The sequence below is a fragment of the Babylonia areolata genome, chromosome 20 (assembly GCF_041734735.1).
Source record: "Babylonia areolata isolate BAREFJ2019XMU chromosome 20, ASM4173473v1, whole genome shotgun sequence".
Taxonomy (NCBI): Eukaryota; Metazoa; Mollusca; class Gastropoda; order Neogastropoda; family Buccinidae; genus Babylonia; species Babylonia areolata.
The window spans coordinates 50,690,556-50,702,740 of record NC_134895.1 but is presented as its reverse complement, the minus strand read 5'-3'; the positions used below and the strand labels follow the sequence as shown (position 1 = coordinate 50,702,740).

The 12,185-nt window shown below is 41.1% G+C and overlaps 1 protein-coding gene across 1 annotated transcript in view; it reads right to left on the bottom strand.

Annotated features, from left to right (window-relative positions):
* The window catches only part of LOC143295137 (uncharacterized), a 167,630-nt gene extending 156,003 nt beyond the window's left edge, over positions 1-11,627 (bottom strand). The window contains exon 1 of the mRNA XM_076606703.1: positions 11,483-11,627. The gene's annotated coding sequence lies outside the window, so the exon portion shown is untranslated. The remainder of the gene's footprint in view (positions 1-11,482) is intronic.
* Positions 11,628-12,185: the final 558 nt, after the last annotated feature.

Below are 12,185 nucleotides of genomic sequence, written 5' to 3'. Positions count from 1 at the left end.
CACTAATGACATCCAACAATTAATACCTAACCTCCCCCCCCCCCCTTTTTTTTTTAGCTTGATAAATATTTTACGGTATTCGAGTTAATAACGCCGTTTCTTCTTCTTTTTTTTTTCGTTCGTGGGCTGCAACTCGTATGTTACATGAGTGGGCTTTTACGTGAATGACCGTTATTACCCCGCCATGTAGGCAGTCATACTCCGTTTTCGGGGGTAACCCGTTTAAATCATGTTATTTTGGTATATCTCGGGCATTTAAGACATTCTTTAAAGTCCACGGTCAAGGGGACGTTGCCATCGCCTCAAGCACAACGTAACATGTATACGCTTTCCCTACATCTGCGGAGATCGCATTCGACAGGCTCAGTCACCGGCAGATACTACAACACGGTGTTTTCAATTTTTCCTTTAATGTACATTCTAGTATAATCAGAATCTACTTTAAAATATTCACATGCAGTTAACATATCAATGATGTAGTTGTGTCACTGTATGTGTTCTGTCCAGAATTTGTAGTCCTTTTCTTTTAATCGCGAACAGGATGAAAATAGGTCATGCCGGCTTCAAACCAAACCATTTTCTGGATTCGGATCCTCAACAAAATACACTTTTTATGATCAGGAAATACAGTTTAATCCGGAAGACATGCAACCTATTATCGGTATGGTCTGTGAAGATTTTTCCCAACTATTTTCAATCCAAATTTGGCACTGGCAGACATATTTCCAGAGAAAATGACAATGTTAAAGTTTACCACGGACACACACTCACATACATACAACCGAACACCGGGTTATCACATAGATTCACATTGTTTCCACAAGTGAGTCAAAAATGAAGGGGGAAAAAACGAAACAGAAAAAACAACACGCCTTTGTCTGTCTGCACGTTTACCGTCGGCCATCTATTTGGCCAAGCTGTCTACATTGTGTGTACTCCGTGACACCACTTACACACAGACACAAACACATACACACAAACGCGCGCACACACACACACACACACACACACACACACACACACACACACACACATTCCTACCGACAGAAACATAGGCTAATAATATCAACGGCAGTCATGGCAAAAACGGAATGACCTGCAACGTACGCGAGACGACCACCGTCCACTCATAGACAATGGGCCTTATTAATTAGTGTTCCAGGATGACTTGCTGGAGAAGTCTGAGGGGTTCTGTCATCCTTCCCATGTCAACGGTCAACGGAAGATAATTTGTCAGAGAAATGTCTCAAGGCGCGGCCGGTCAGTGGGGTTGGATGCTAAGTGTCCTTTGTTCTTCGCTTGCACTGTGCTCAAGAGGAGGAGGAGGAGGAGAAAGGGGAGGAGGAATGAAGGGGGAAGAAGGAAGAGAAGGAGGGAGAGATGGAGAAGGAGGAGGAGAAAAAGAAGGAGGAATGAAGGGGGAAGAGAAGGAGAGGGAGGGGAAAGACAGAGGGGAGGAGGAGGAGGAGAGGGAGGGGAAGAGAAGGAGGAGGGGGAAGAGGAGGAGGAAGGGAAGAGGAGAGGGAGGGGGAAGAGGAGAGGGAGGGGAAAGACAAAAGGGAGGAGGAGGAGAGGGAGGGGGAAGAGGAGAGGGAGGAGGAGAGGGAGGAGGAGAGGGAGGAGGAGAGGGAGGGGGAAGAGAAGGAGGAGAGGGAAGAGAAGGGGGAGGAGGAGGAGCAGAGGGAGGGGGAAGAGAAGGAGGAGGGGGAAGAGGAGAGGGAGGGGGAAGAGGAGGAGGAGGAGGAAGAGGAGAGGGAGGGGGAAGAGGAGAGGGAGAGGGAAGACAAGGGGGAGGGGGAAGAGAAGGAACAGGAGGAGGAAAAGGAGGAAGAGGATTCTTATTATTCTTATTCTTGTTGCGTATAGTCCAGCCGACCGCACAGGGCCATATCAGGACTGTCAAACCATACAAATGCTCAACCGCGTCAACACAAAACTGTCACATCTAAAAAAACAATAACAACAACAAAAAACATACAAACAGACAAACAAACAAACAAACACCCCCCCAAACAACAACAACAACAACAACAACAAAAAACAAAACCAACAACACAAAAAACAAAAACACCACCACCACCACTAAAACAAACCCACAAAACACAGTTCATGACACAGTATTCCAACCATTTTGCTCCTCATGGCAAATAACACTGGGCCATGCTGAGGACGCCAGCCATTCCGCTTAATTTATTATCCTCGGATTAAAAAAAAAATCGTAAAAAAAGGAAAAAAAAACAACAATCCTTCAAAGCCAAACGAACAAACAAACAAAAAAACAAAAAAAGGCCATACAGGCAAATAACACTGCAGAATGGGCAGCTAGTGCCCATCCCAGTACTTACATCTTACTACCTAATCGCCAGAGCAAAACAGCACAGTTAGTATATTATATACTGCGGAAAAGAGAAAAAAAAGTGTTAAGGCTTGCTTGAAAAAAGAAAGGGGAATGGACTGGGAAGGCTGAAAAAGGAGACAACAGTGAAGAGAGAGAGAGAGAGAGAGAGAGAGAGAGAGAGAGAGAGAGAGAGAGACAGAGAGAGAGAGACAGAGAGAGAGAGAAAGGCAGAAACAAAGAGAGTGACAGAAAAGAGGATTATTTCTAGCACAGAATTTCCAGAAGGCGGGGATGCTATTTACACTGAAAGACCCCCGGCATCCCCACGGGAGGGAGGAAGAAGAGGAGGAGGAAGAGGAAGAGAAAGAGGGGAAGAGGAGGAGGAAGAAGAGAAAGACGAGAAAGAGGGGAAGGTGGAGGAAGGGGAAGAGAAGGGAGAGGGAAGAGAAGGAGGGAATATGAGGAGGAAGAAGAAGACGAAGAGAATGAGGAAGAGGAGGAGCAGGAAAATGATTATGTACAGGAGGAGGAGGAGAAGGAAGAGAGGAAGCTATCTCTTCTTCAAACCCTCCTCTCTTTTAATTTTCTTCTTCAACAAACATTCAGCGGGGCCCATGGCAGTGTGTGTGCTATGTATTTTAATCAGCCAGTAAAGTCACTCCCAACTCCTCCTCATTAAAAAGAAAAGTCACCTTTGCTGGTCAGGCCAAGCTCTAAGCGCAGAGACACAGAGAGAGAGAGAGAGAGAGAGAGAGAGAGAGAGAGAGACGGATATGGATACGGCATGAATGGCAGGAGAGAGAGAGAGACAGAGAGAGAGAGAGAGAGAGATATGGGAGGGACACAGATAGACAGAGGCAGAGCGAGGAAAATCATGCGTATGTTTCTGGTTTGTTCCTTAGGCCAAGACCCCCCCCCATGAGCGTAAATATACAGAGCTCATTATACGTGTCGGTGCATGTGCCTGTCTGCTTTCGTGTGTCCGTGGTATTGTTGAACACTTGCACAAAATTCTCACAAACTGCAACGTCTTTTTTTTGTGTGCACAACAACAGTGGAGTAGAGTGATGGCCGAGAGGTAACGCTCTCTCTTTACACACACACACACACACACAGGGCTGAACACTACCATTACTACTCCTACAAAACCACTAAGCCAGGAGTGTTGGCCTTGAGGAAACGCGTCTGCCTAGGAAGCGAGAGAATCTGAGCACACTGGTTCGAATCACACCGGCAGTCGCCAGTATTTTCTCCCCCTCCACTGGACCTTGAGTGGTAGTCTGGGCGCTAGTCATTCGGATGAGACGATAAACCGAGGTCCCGTGTGAAGCATGCAGAATGCATTTAGCGCACGTAAAAGAGCCTACGGCAATAAAAGGGTTGTCCCTTGCAAAATTCTGTAGAAAAAATCCACTTCGATAGGAAAACAAATAAAATTGCAGACAGAAAAAAAATTTTAAAAGAAAAAAAATGGGTGGCGCTGTCAGTGTAGCGACGCGCTCTCCCTGGGGAGAGCAGCCCGAATTTCACGCAGAGAAATCTGTTATGACAAAAAGAGTATTACAACAGAACAAGTCACAAGTTTGCAACAATCGTTCCATCCACAAGCTCAAAGCAGCTTATTGCAACGAAAATAAGCCAAGAAGGGCGCGATGCGTACATTAACAGTGGCGAACGAAAGTAGGATCAAGAGCAGCAACAGCCGAGTGGTTAAAGTGTAGGACTTTCAATCTGAGGGTCCCGAGTTCGATTCCTGGTCACGGCACGTGGTGGGTAAAGGGTGGAGATTTTTCCGATCTCCTAGGTCAACATATGTGTCAGACCTGCTAGTGCCTGAACCCCCTACGTGTATATGCGCACGCAGAAGATCAAATACGCACGTTAAAGATCCTGTAATACATGTTCGGTTGGTTATAGAAACAAGAACATACCCAGCATGCACAGCCTCGAAAACGGAGTAAATAAACAAAACGGTCATACACGTCGTAAAATGCTACATGTCGGTCTGAGTGTGTATGTGTGCGTGCCTGAAATCTGATTGAATGACACAGGAAACGAATGATGAGCGCCCAATGACAGCCGTCAATCGGCTCTACCCAGGTAGGCAGCCTGTTGTGCAAATGACCCCGAGTTTGTAAAGTATCTGGAGCTTGGTCTCCAATCGAGGACAGGCGCTATATAAGTATCTATATCAATTTTTTTAATTAAAAAAATAGGAGGAAGGAAATGGAAGAATAAAAAGGAAACAAGGATCAGAAGAAAGGACTGAGTTCTTTTGGGTTTCTTTTTTCCAAAGCAAGCAACAGCAAACACTACAGAAAATCCGGGAAGAAAATGTAGTTCAGACAAAGAAAAACAAAGCAGGAATAGCAAATAACGAAATATAAAGAAAAGAAAGGTGAGAGATACGATGAGAGAAATGAATTAAATTATCAGGTGAAGCACACAAAAAAAAGAGAGAGAGAGAGAAAAAAAAACCCCATCAGGCAAGGTACAAGAAAGAAAAATAGTTCAGAAAAACAAAGAGCGCAAAGAAAGACATACAGAGATGGAAAGACAGGAAAGGGGAAGATAAAAGAAATAAATCATCTGGTGAAGAAGAAGAAGGGAGGGGGGGGGGCCGGGGGGCGGGGGGAGTTCAGTTTCAGTAGCTCAAGGAGGCGTCACTGCTTTCGGACAAATCCATATACGCTACACCACACCTGCCAAGCAGATGCCTGACCAGCAGCGTAACCAAACGCGCTTAGTCAGGCCTTGAGGGGAAAAAAAAAGAAAAAAAAAGAAAAAAAGAAGAAAAGAAAAAAACAACTCTTGTCTTATTTATTAATTATTATTATTATTTTATTATTATTATTATTATTATTACTACTACCTTTTTTTATATTATATTTATTATTTATTTATTTATTTATGTAAGCTTATCTATTATTATTTTGTCACTCAAAAACTTGACAGTGAAAGAGTTGACGTCGTGACAATTTCGTTGATATCCAGAACAAAGCGGGATGGCAGGCATGTCTAGTGCGATGGGAGGAAAAGAAGACAGCAGGTCACTGTTTCTTTCTGGGGGGGGGGGGGGGGGGGGGGGGGGGGGAAGAAAGAAAGAGCTATGAAAGAAATAGAAAGAAGGAAAGACAGGGAGGATAAAATGAATGAAAGAAATTGTCATATGAAGACAAGAAAGAAAGAAGGGAAGGAAGGAACAATGGCAAAAGGACACAGTGGAGGAGGACAGAAAAAGTCAGTTAACTCTCTCCATACGAACGGCGAAAGAGACGATGTAAACAGCGTTTCACCCCAGTTACCATCATCAAAATATTGCAAGCGGAAGGCTCTTATACTGAAGAAGTGAATATTGACAAAGAATACCACAATTCTGACGACGGAAGCTAAAGGTTGGGTCATTGAGACACCCACTGGACATCCGAGGGGTCTGTGTAGAGGAGAAGAGAGGACTGGCCGTACTGAGTGAGTTAAAGAAAAACAGGCAGAGAGAGAGAGAGAGAGAGAAATGGAAAGAAAGGCAGAATAAGATGAGGGAAATTATCAAGCGAAGCGTCAACAACAACAAAGCAATAGACAAGGTACAGTTTCAGTTTCAGTTTCAGTAGCTCAAGGGGGCGTCACTGCGTTCGGACAAATCCATATACGCTCCACCCCATCTGCCAAGCAGATGCCTGGCCAGCAGCGTAACCCAACGCGCTTAGTCAGGCCTTGAGAAAAAAAGAAAAGAAAAAAAAAGGGTGAATAAATAATAGATAAATGCATTTAAAAAAACAAAACAACTACTACCACTACTAATAATGTGTATAAGGCGCAAAAACTTGATGAAGTCAACTATAAGCGTACATAAATAAATAAATAAATAAATAATAATTTCAATATAAAAAGTAGTAGTAGTAATAATAATAATAATAATAATAATAATAATAATAATAATAAATGAATAAAAAAAAGACAACAATGATGATAAATAAGCAAATAAATGTGAGGTACAGAAAATAAGAAAAGAAAAAAAAAGCAGTTCAGAAAAAGAATAGGAAGAGCAAAGAAAGAAATATAGTGGAAAGAAATGTAAGATACGATGAAAGAAATAATATATCAGGTGTCGCAAAAAAAAAACAACCCCCCCCCCCAAAAAAAAAAAAAAAAACAACAACAAAAAACCAACAACCCAAAAACAAACAAAAAAAACCACACAAAAAAACCCCAAAGGAGAGCAATAAACAAAATACAGAAAATGGGGAAAGAAAACGTAGTTCTGAAAAGAAAACCAACCCAATAAGATCGAAGAAAAAAATTGCGTATTTGTATTTGTATTTCTTTTTATCACAACAGATTTCTCTGTGTGAAATTCGGGCTGCTCTCCCTGGGGACAGCGCGTCGCTACACTACAGCGCCACCCATTTTTTTGTGTGTTTTTTTTGTGTATTTTTTCCTGCGTGCAGTTTTATTTGTTTTTCCTATTCAAGTGGATTTTTTTTTTTTTACAGAATTTTGCCAGGAACAACCCTTTTGTTGCCGTTGGCTCTTTCACGTGCGCTAAGTGCATGCTGCACACGGGACCTCGGTTTATCGTCTCATCGGAATGACTAGCGTCCAGACCACCACTCAAGGTCTAGTGGAGGGGGTGGAGGGGTGGGGGGGAATATCGGCGGCTGAGCCGTGATTCGAACCAGCGCGCTCAGATTCTCTCGCTTCCTGGCGGACGCATTACCTCTAGGCCATCACTCCACATATAAGATAAGATAAGAATAATTTTATTATCTCAAACTGGAGAAATTTGGTCAGGTGCATTATCACAATATAGACAAGTAAACACACACACACACACACACACACACACACACACACACACACACACACACACACACATATATATATATATATATATATATATATATAAGGAAAGAAATTATCAGGTAAAGTGAACAAGAAAGAAAAGGAAAAGAAATAAAACACAGAAAATGAGCAAAGAAAAAAGTAGTTCAGACAAACAGGAAGAGCAAAGAAAGAAATATGAAAAAAGGGAAAGAATGGTGGAAAGATAAGACAAAAGAAATTCTCAGGTAAAGTGAAAAAGAAAGGACAAAAAAAAGAAAAAAAAGAAAAGAAAAAAAAGAGTAATAAATAAGCCACAGAAAAAGAAGAAAGAAAAAAAATAAAGTAAAGGTGTAGCCGTGTTAACCCGAGTGGCATATAAAAGGGGACAGTACAAAAGAATTACTGATTTACTATACTGAATTAAAGAGTATGCAGATGAAAGGACAGAAAAGATCTGTGCACATGCCAAGGACATACAGAAGGCCAGTCACAAAAGGGTTTTTCTATTGTTTTATTTACAATAGTTAAGTAGGAAAAGAAGACAGTGCCTTTAAAAGACAAACACAAATGTCTTAAGTTCAACACGCCAGGAATGCAAGAGGATAGTAAGCACATGTATGCATATTACATGGAAAGATTACAACTTGCTTTGGGATAAGCAACAACATAAGATGATGCATAATGTGTGAAGACCAAACACTGACATTAAAAGACATTTCTAATACATTCAAATAGTGGTTGAAGCTAGGCTGATTTAATGAAAGTACACTGACAGTATAAATCATGTATAGCTTATACAGTGTCAGTGACTCAAATGAATCAGTTATCATGTAGCACTATACTGGAGAAAGCCGTATAGGAGAGAGCATGATAGCTGAATTTCAATTACCAGACTGTGATACATATCTGCAGATGGTTTTGACCAATAGCTGATATAAATCCAACACTATCTTGCAGTCACCAACACAGGATACTGCACACAGCACACTATAACTGTGTGATTAGTAGTACTGAGAGTCAGTGTAACACACTGTTGCAGTACAACTAAAATCAGTATGTGAAATAATATATGAGTAAACAAGATAATAGAATAAGTGGCTTTGATATTAGATACTGGCAAACTGAGAGACAAGATAGTCAGTGCTCAATACAATGATTGGAAGAACTATCATGGCGTGACCAGAATGTTCCAGAATATTCGAATAAACTATCAGTAAGCGGAGACGTCACTCACTCTCATGTTGAAAAGAATCAAATCTGCCTACAAACATATGACGACATTACAGATGCAGAATAAACAAACTTAGACCAAATATCCAAATGTTCTTGACAGAATTAAAGACTAGATATAAAAATGAAAAACATACATACCTACTGAACATGCAAAAGCATGATTTTTTGTTGTTGGTAAAATGGCTGCCATACATGAATCTGATAGAACAATGAACTTTGTCATGCTAGTTTTTGACTTTTTGCATTCATTATCAGTTGTTTCGCTTGTCAGTTTAACGACTTCTCTTTTACGAAGTCCTTTAAGTAATTTCCTGTAACTGTATTTAGAGGGTGTTTTTTTTGTTTGTTTGTTTGTTTTGTTTTTCTTTCAAATTTCACCCACATTTTTACCCTCATTTGCCCAGTTTCCCCAAACCCTCCATTCATCCACATCTCCCACCCCTTCTAACAGATAATACTCAGATGTATTCATAAATACTTTTACAAAATGTCTTCAATCACCGATATGTGTGACGGGACATTAAACAAAAAAAATTCCTCCTCATGCTAGTTTTACAATGTATTAGTTAAAGGAAACTGACTTTCTGTTTCCCCAATGTTGCTTTATTCTGTTATTTATTGTTGATATTTTTATGCTAGCTCTGCTTGTAATGCCCTTTCTTATGGTGATACAAATTCATACCTCGAGTGTATTACATTGCCTATTTAGATGAAGAAAAGGTGCAGTATAGACACTTATATGAAGAAATTTCCTACCTGTGCATACCAAGAAAGTGCCCCAAGTTTCGTCTCCTTTTTTTTGCCCCAATTTATTTATTTACTTATTCATTTATTTGTGATCACGTTTTTTTGTTTTTGTTTGTTTAAAATTTGTGTGTGTGTTTTTGTTTGCAACAAAGTGCATATTTAGAACAGTGACAAAAAAAAAGAAAGAAAAAAAAGAAGTAAAATATGCACCATGTATGCCCTATGTTCTTCTTCTGTATACATCTTTGTCTTGTTACACTTTCTTTTCCTGCTATGTATTAAGTTAACGTAATGTATTGTATTCGTATTGTTTAGTTATATTAAGATTTGTGCAATGTAAACAAAAATTGAATGAATAAAAAATATTTTGAAAAAAAAGTTGTATCACATTATAGTATAATATTATATTTGATTGTATATTGTATAATATCATATCATATTATGTTTCTGAATTATGCACATTGCCTGAATTTCGTTGTTTGCTATTGATTCCGATGTTGAATCTGAGGTCGTTTTATATTTATATTACATTATGTTATATTAATATATATTATATCATATCATATATTTCTGTTTGAGTTATACACATTGCCTGAATTTCATTGTTTGCTATTGACTCCGATGTTGAATTTGAGGTCGATGCATTGCAGTGATCTATCTTACGTGAAATGCAATAATCAGTTGTGTTTTGGTGTAAAAATAACAAAAGCAACAAACCAAAAAAAACACAAAAAAACAAAAAAAACCCAAACCCAACAACAACAAAAAATCCTAAAAAAAACAACACATGGCGATTATCTGAATCAATCATAGCAGATCAGTTTCAGTTTCAGTAGCTCAAGGCGGCGTCACTGCGTTCGGACAAATCCATATACGCTACACCACATCTGCCAAGCAGATGCCTGACCAGCAGCGTAACCCAACGCGATTAGTCAGGCCTTGAGTCATAGCAGAACTGTGACTAAATGTCAAAGCAATAACTGAAACAAGTAATCCAACCTAAGACAATATCAACATACACATATGAACACAAGCAATGCGTCAGACAATTCACAAATCATCAGCACAACTTACACAAAGTACTTACAGTAGAAATTTAGGCAGCTGACTGTGTGTGTGTGACACGCGATGTGTGCTGGAGAGCAGCATCTCGGAAAATAACTGGCAGACGCTTAACAGCTTTCAGTTCAAATTCGAATTTGAATAGCCTTACGTCACAGGAGTTACCTCCTGTCAATGGTTGGACACCGTCACTGCAGTAAAACTGTCATCCCCTTTACGGCATGCGCTATGAGTTAACAGCCCCTTTACGGCATGCGCTATGGTTAACAGCCAGCTGAGCACTTGGCTACAAAGAAAAATAGTAAGAAACGAAAATTTAAATCTAAGGATGAAACGAAAAGCAAAACGCCAAGAAAAGACCTACCAATCAAATCAAAAGTTAAAAACAAAACAAAGCAGAAAAAGAATGAGCAGGCAACGCCGAAGGTAAAAAAAAAAAAAAAAAAAAATAAAAATGTTGAGGGGGTTGGGAGAGGTGTGGGGGTTGATTTACACATGGTGTAATATATCAATGAAAAAGCACGGAAAATGGCATCAAAGAATAGCTGGGGATTCCCCTGCGATGTAAACGATATATGGCCTGAACAATAAGAGCAGTAGGCTCGCGGATGGATAACCGCCCCATGATCTGGTCACATTTCAGCGACATCGTTGCTCCTTGGGGAAAGGTAGCAGAATGGTTAAGACGTTCATCTGCCAGTACAATGTCGGTGAGGGTTTGGGTTCGATTCTCAGTCTCGCCCTTTCTCCCAAGTTTGAATGGAAAAATCCTAGTGAGCGTCTAATCATTCAGATGAGACGATAAACCGAGGTCGCCGTGTGCAGCACGCATTTGGCGCACTGATAAGGACTCGTGGCAACTTAATTTCTTTAGAAAATAAGTCCACCCTGACAGGTCAACAAATATATCGTCATGCACTCAAGGCCTGACAATGCGAGTTGAGATAAGCTGCTGGTCCTTCATCTACCTAGCAGAAGTGGTGTATCGTATACGGATTTGTCCAAACGCAGTGACGATTCCTTTTTACCCCTTCAGTGCCAGGGGGAAAACAGCAGAAAGTGGTGTTTCAGGTCAAAAAACATTATCCAAAACAATAAGCCTAAAACTGAGAAAATAGTCTGGAGATATACCACTCTAAACAAACTGTGTGGATTTTCAGCCTTCCAGAACTATTTCCCTTTTTCTGATGACGTCATCAGTGACGTCACTATGCACGTACGTAATACGTTTATGGCAGTCAAGGGGTTTTAAGAAACTAAAATTATACGGAGCCCTACCTGTCTGGTGCTGAAATGCGACAATGGCGGTGTACAGGTTTCAAGAAGAGCCAGTGGGAGGGAGAGAGCTGGTTGGCTGGGGAATCCCAGAATGCAAATGGGTGTGCTGGAGGAAGAGATAGGCATCCGTTCTGCGTCAAAACGAAAGGAAAAGAGTAGGAGCTGGCAGGAGGGGGGAAGATGAGAGATTTCTCGGTTAATAACGCATGGCCACATTAGCACACACCATACGGCGCCACAACCTCGCGAAATCTTATCCCGTGACTCTGACCGTTTAATATCTGCATTAGCTATCTCCCCACCCCCCCACCCCACCCTTATCTCGATCATTATCCTGCCCTTCCCCTTTCTGCCCCCCCCCCGCCCCCTCAACCTCCCAACCCCGTCTACTTTCCCTCCCCTCATCCACCACACCCCTCCCTTTCCATAACCACCCACTTCCGCAACTTGCCTGGCCTTACCTCGGCAGACCTTTTCTTCCTTTCATTTCAGCCGAGCTGAAGTCATGGCAACAAAGAACGCCCGGGCAGCTAACAGGCGGTGTACAATGGAATGCTGGCAAGTCGCCTTCATCCTGCACGGAAAGAGATAAGCCAGACGCCGCGGATGGTGAGAGCCATGGACGGGCAAAAATATGGATGAGATTCTCTCTCTCTCTCTCTCTCTCTCTCTCTCTCTATATATATATATATACATACTATGT